A 7,123-nucleotide genomic window follows, 5' to 3' on the forward strand; every position below is an offset into this window, starting at 1 on the left:
TGATTTCTAATCTAGATTTCGACTATGAATAGACTTTGATTATTTTGAGACTCAAAGGAAGGGCAAGCGTGTGGCTGACGGTTCGTGACTACTTATTTCGGCATTCCAGGTAGGTTGAGGCTTATTTTGGGTTAGACTTCGATTAGTGACTCATATGTAGTCATTGGAAAGTGTTGGAGACATCATTTGAATCTTCGGGTATGAAGTTTGGGTTGGAACTTAGGGTTTGGTATCTACTTGTGACTTGTTGATTGAGCTCGTGGCCTGTACATATCATAGGATCTTATGTGCTATGTGTTGTATGACTTGGTGGATTATTTGCAACTTGGGAGTCAATCGGAAGGATGAAATTACTTGATATTGATATTGGTACTTAGTGTACGCCTCGTTATTGGTATAGCCATTTTGGGATAGTTGGCTCTTATTGTTATGAAAATTGGAGATTCATTATGATTACTGTGTGGATCACTTGTTGACGATATGGGTGCGCTGTGTGTGGCACAACTTGAACTTGATATTATTCATTGTTGTACTTGCATCGTGCCATATTCATTTCATACTTGATGCGCTGTGTGTGGCACAACTTGAACTTGATATTATTCATTGTTGTACTTGCATCGTTCGATATTCATTTCATATTTGATGCGCTGTGTGTGGCACAACTTTAACTTGATATTATTCACTGTTTGTACTTGCATCGTTCCATATTTATTTCATATCATCTTATTATGCTGTGTGACTGACACTATTGATGGAAACAAGAAAGAACATTGATGATTATGGAACATGGTAAGTCACCTCTGAGCTGTGTGCGGAGAGGCCGATTATGGAACATGGTAAATCACCTTTGAGCTGTGTGCGGAGGGGCTGATATGGAACACCGATAATGCGATACTGGTAGATAATTGGGTCCTCTGAGCTGTGTGTGGAGTGACGGTGCTTGTACTTCGCGGGACCCCATGGGTTGTGCTGCCAAGGCGTGGAGGAATTCTGTCATTGGAGTACAAGAGTATCACTGCTTGCATAGCATTTGCATTTTATACATTGCATTTTAATGTTGATGGATTGTCTTACCTCGTTGATGTTTGTTGCTATCACCTTATTGGCTATAAATGGTGTGACTTGATGCTGTATTGTTCAAATGTTGGAACCGGATGCTTGAGAGTTGTTTTCTATTTGGCTAAATTGAGATACGTGGTTGAACTACTTGCTACTGGATTGTGTTGGACTGAATTACTTGTTAGGTGAGTATGATCCTTCGTCCCTTCCCTTTTACTGTGCATATGTGATCTAATTGTTGTCGACCGGTGATATCTACTCAGTACCGTTATCGTGTACTGACCCTATCTCCTAGTACTCTTTATTTGAGTGCGGAGTATGCATTGGGCGAGACATTGACCCTTTGTTAGCGGTCCCGAGGCAGACTCGATAGCTTTCCAGGGTGAGCATATGGCACTCAGCTACTCGGATTGGTTATTCTTCAGCTTTGTCTTATCTTCTTCCATGAGACATTTTATTATGTTTTAGACTTATGTTATCAGAATTTTGGACATGTATTTATGATTAGTGCTCTTGTACGATTCAGACCATGAGATTCGGGGTGTAGTTCTTCTGCACTTATTATTTATAATATGAAATTCAAGACTTAGTATTATTTCTGTTATTGTTAATTCTGTAAATTGATTTAATGGTCGAGATAATTGATTAGGTTGAGACGGGTTCGCGAACTATGGTGGGATTTGGTAGGCGCCCGCGCGTTCCATGAAAATGGGGCGTGATACCCTCATCCTCTCTCAATCCTCCGTCCTCTTTCTTTCACTTTTACGAGCTCCATCTTATCTTTTATTCTCTCTTTTCTGGATCACTTAATCAAATTGTCGTTCTTCATTAACCATATGTGTACTAAATCTTAGTTCTTCAATTACAGTTGTAATTTCGTCGAAATAGTGAAAAATGGAGGACGAAGGGATTGAGAGAAGATGAGGGTCCGATCGTTTTGATTTGGAAGAATTAAATGAAAAAAGATATTAAAACCACTTTTTAAGTTTTGAATAAGTGCATGTTTTCACAAGCTATGTTTTAACTTATTTTATTACCAGATAATTAATCAAAGGGTAAATAATATGAAAAAATTAAGTTCACGGATTTATAGGACCCGACATAAATTAGTTATGTAGTTGAAATTTTTTCCATAGTTTATGTGTATTTTTGTGCCTTATCCCAAAATTCAATGGTAGAAATGAGGGGAAAAAAAAAAAAAAAAAGAGACTAGTGTGTATAAAGACAGAGATCTCTTATAAGTGATTAGCCGTTGTCTGAAAATTTTGTGAACAATCACATGTACCTAAGTAAACTTTGAATGTTTCAATATTTTTGTAGGTTTGACGACGATATCCAATCATCTTTTCAGCAGCAAATAAATCATTGTACGATCATCCACGTTGATCATTGTCAAAATGTTGTACATTATTCTTTCACGTATAATTATTTATTTAATTTTTTTATAACAAAAATTGGTATTTATTTTATACAAACATGTACTACATGGCTTGATATACATGTGCAACGCACGTGCCGAGAGACTTGTTATATATATGATCTTTTTTAATCATGGTACACTACTCTATCAGACTAATGTAAGCGTTGAATGAATTTTAGTAATGCCAAAGTAATCTTAAAGAAGATTACAAGGATATGAAAGTTCAATATACCATCCAAAAACCACGTTCAAAGGTAGATAAGGTTAATTATAAGCTTATTAGAAAATTTTAAAGAGAAATAGCATTTTCCTTCAAGTGGATTTGTACCCCAAAGTTAAAAGAAAATTCAGTGATTGAAATGACAAGAGATTAGTGTGTATAAAGATAGAATTCTCTTATAAGTGATGAATTGTTGTCTGAAAAGTGAGCAAATTAAATTTGCCCCCTCCACCTAGCTATACTACATGTTAAGATATTTACGATGAGATAATAAATTTTTCTTTCAATGTGGCAATAAAAAGGCTGCATCAGCTGAAATTGATTTTAGTTTTTTCTCATTTGTTCTTTATTGTGTGTGTGTATATATATATATACACACACATATTCTCCATAATCCTAGATCTGCCCTAGGTAGGTTTGCCATTGTCTGAAACACATAGTCATTACTTAAGATCGTCTTCAACAAAAGATTCTGAGTTTAAACTTAAATCTTATATATTTCATTTAATCTATCCATATATCTGCATTTATAAAATTTTGTATCCAAGATTTTCATGATTTGTCCTCTCTTTTTTTTTTTTTTTGATGACATGGGAACCCACAATCCCTACCCTTCGGGTGCGCACAGTAGGAAACCTTGCCTCCCGCAATAGCTCGCAAACCACACAGAGAGGTAACCCGCACTAGGCAAGCCCCATGCGACGAGCTCCACCCAGAAGGCAAATCCCCTGCTGTCGTAGGCAAGGGGTTTCGAACCTGACACCTCTATTATGAAAGCCTCATGGCGCCAACCAACTGAGCTACCCTTGCGGGTATGATTTGTCCTCTCTTTGTCTAACCATTTTTTTGTTTTGCTATTCCAAGGATGGAAGTTCTAGTAAATCTAGGGTCAGAAAGAGAGGAGATCGATCATCTTAGGTTTTGCCAAATAAAAGGAGAAAGCCAAGCCATAATAGAAAGCCATAATACATAAACAGACTCTCATATTTGCCTCAATTGGCAAGTATGACCTCTAATTTTGGGTGTGCACAAGTAGGCACCTCAACTTGTCTCCGCTTTGTTAGTTGAATACTTCAACTTACAAAAGATCATCTAGACACCTCTAAAATTATGTGTCACGTCAGCATTTGTGTTTACGTGTTCAACTTTGCGTACACCCAAATTTGTAGGTCATACTTGCTAGTTGAGGCCAAGTTTGAGGGCTTATTTATGTATTATGCCAAGGTGAAATGATTGTTGCTATGGTGAGAATAAATTTAATTTGTGATAAATCTAAAGGTTGCGGCCGCTTTTACTTAGAAAAAGAAACTTTTGAAATTAATTTCTCCCAAAACTCTTTCAATTTGTTAAAGAGAAATTGAATCTAAGATGGAACTTTTTATCACACAAAATGAACTAAAACCCCTTATATTTTGTTTTGAATAAGCTTGTTTTGAATAAGCGTGTATTTTCACATGATACATTTTAACTTATTTTCTTTCTAGGTAATTAGTGAAGGGGTCAAGAATATACGAAAAAGCTATATTCGGTGGGTCGTAGGACCCCTGTATAGTTTAGGTGTGTAGTTGACAATTTCACCATAGATTAGGTGTGTTTCTATGTCTTATGCCTTGAATTGTCTTTTAACTTTGGGGTGCAAATCCAATAAAATAAAATGACATTTCTCTTTCAGAATTTCTCAGATGCTTATAATTAACCTTGTCTTCCTGTGAACATGGTTTATGGATGGTACTATTGAAGTAATCATATCCTTGTAATCCGTTGATCATTCACAAAATGTTGTACATTATTCTTTTATGTATAATTATTTATTCAATTTTTAAAATAATAATAATATTGGTACTTATTTTATAAAAACATGTACTATACTAGACGATATACACACGTCTTAAAAACTATATATATATATATATATATATATATATATATATATATATATATATATATATATATATATATATATATATATGAATATTTTAATCAGGGTTATGCTACTCTATTATTATAACGTTAGTGTTAAATGAATTTCAGTAATGCCATAGTAATCTAAAGGAAGATTACAATGATATAATGCTTCAATAGTACCACCCAAAAACCATGTTCAAAGGAAGACAAGGTTAATTATAAGAAACTTTGAAAGAGAAATACCATTTTACTTCAAGTGCCCCTGAGACTGCCCGAGGTGAGAAGGACATTTAATAAACCTTCTCTTTATTTAGAAAAACATACAGCTACTTAGACACACTTACTTCCCGTCTGGTCATAGATTTTGTAACTTTTTTTTTTTTTTTTTTTTTTTTTTTTTTAGAAACAAAAAAAATTGATACATTAGTTGTCCATGGAATTTGATCAGTTTTAGAAAAAATTTAAGTTTCAGTTTTTGGGCAAAAATTTTCTTCCACTAACAAAACTTTGAGTTTTTTCCAAGTAAATAGCATGTCTAAACACAACTTCAAAACTATTTTTCGTCACAACTTCAAGAACTCTTTTTTTCGAATTTTACAAAATCAATGACCGAACGCTAGCTTAAAAACTTTCACAGACCTTGTTTTCATCTTATATTTTTGGCAATTTTAATTTTCTCTTTTTTCAGTTTCAACCTTTCAAATCACGTATACTGACGTTAATATTTCGATTTCATGTTGCACAGCCACGACTACGATGATCGTAGATTCATAGTCGGATCAATTTACTTAAATATCAATTATTCAAATTTGAAATCTATTAATATTCATATGGAATAAAATTATATGTCTATATCTGGGTGAACATGAGTATTTTTTAAGGAAAAAAAGGCGGGGCACTGCCTCACAAGTTATGCGTGTAGGTCCGGGAAGGCCAACCACAAGGGTCTATTGTGCGCAGTCTTACCCTGCATTTTGACAAGAGGCTGTTTCCATGGCTTGAACCCGTGACCTCCTGATCAGATGACGACAACTTTACCAGTTACGCCAAAACTCCTCTTCAAGAATAAAAATAAGGGTGGGCGATATGAAAATATAACCATAAAATTATTCCATCAATAAAAATATCTGACCCGAAAGAAATAGAGTGGTTCGTAGGTTAGAATATCTACCCATAGGCCTGAATGTGCAAGTTACTCCCTTCGTCTCATTTTAATTGTCGTTTTAGCTAATTTCACGCTTATTAAGAAAATTAGTCTTCGAAACGTGCGTTGCACGTTTATCCCAAAATCCTTAATATAAAATTTGTACATATTTTTAAAATTTATTTGAGCTATAAAATAGACATCAAAATATATTAAAAAAGTAACAACTTGTAAGCTGAAGTTAAAAAATATTGTAAAGCAGAATGCACAAGATTTTAAATTTGATGACACAAACGATGCTTACCAATTTCTCATGCATGCCTGATGTTTACCAGTAGTACCGATGTTTGTTATGACTGTAGCTCATGAGAAGTTCACTTCGGTTTCCTTCGAGATGTACGGCAATCCAAGACTTAGGAGAGGTACCACATGTAGCATTTTATATTTTCCCTGTGAATACTATTTAGACAAATTCGAAACGTTATCGGATATAAACATAAGAAAACACAGAAATAATTAGCAGTAGATAACTTTCAAACAAATAAACAACAGTCCTAGCTAGTGATTTATGGCTTTCCAATTTGGTCTGGCTTTTGTACCTTTAAAATGGTATAGTCTGGGGGAATAGTTCTTAGTTTGGGAAGAGAACTTACTCCTCTTTTAAATTGAGGCGTGCAGGAATGTGAAGGGGTGTTAATTCTGAAACTGATGTTGTAAATTGAGGGCTGTTACCTGTTTAAAGAGTATATTAAGGAGGATAGAGATAAGTATAATTCTTTAATTAAAAATATGAGGGATATCAAGTTAGCTAGTTGAGCCTTCACAGAACGAAATGTAGTACAATGCCATAAATATACAGAGAAAGAAGAACTTGAATTTTGCTCTTTCTAGTTCCGTACTAAATGGTAAGATTGTAACTATTGTCTTTTAATTTTCTCTCATTTTTAATCACTACTAAAAAAACTGGATTTTGCGACCTAAAAAAAGGGAAATTTCCGACCTCATGAGGTCGGTTTTCGGAAAAAACCGACCTCAGTTGAAGGTCGGAAAAGAGTGGGTCGGAATTATTACCGACCTCATGAGGTCGCAAAATACCGACCTCATGAGGTCGGTAATATTTTTTTAGCCGGCTATTATAATTAATTAATTATATAAAGTACCGACCTCGTGAGGTCGGTAAATTATATTAATAATATAATGATATTAGTTTACCGTCCTCATGAGGTCGGTAAGTTATATGAATTTATATATTCTTTTAGATTTCTGCCGTCCACCTCCTTCGGTAATACCGACCTCACGAGGCTTGCTGCGAAAATTTGTATAGATAACCGACCCCGCGGTCGGTAATTTGGAAGTTGGGGAAAAGAAATCCACC

Source organism: Lycium ferocissimum, chromosome 10, assembly GCF_029784015.1.
Source record: "Lycium ferocissimum isolate CSIRO_LF1 chromosome 10, AGI_CSIRO_Lferr_CH_V1, whole genome shotgun sequence".
Lineage (NCBI taxonomy): Eukaryota > Viridiplantae > Streptophyta > Magnoliopsida > Solanales > Solanaceae > Lycium > Lycium ferocissimum.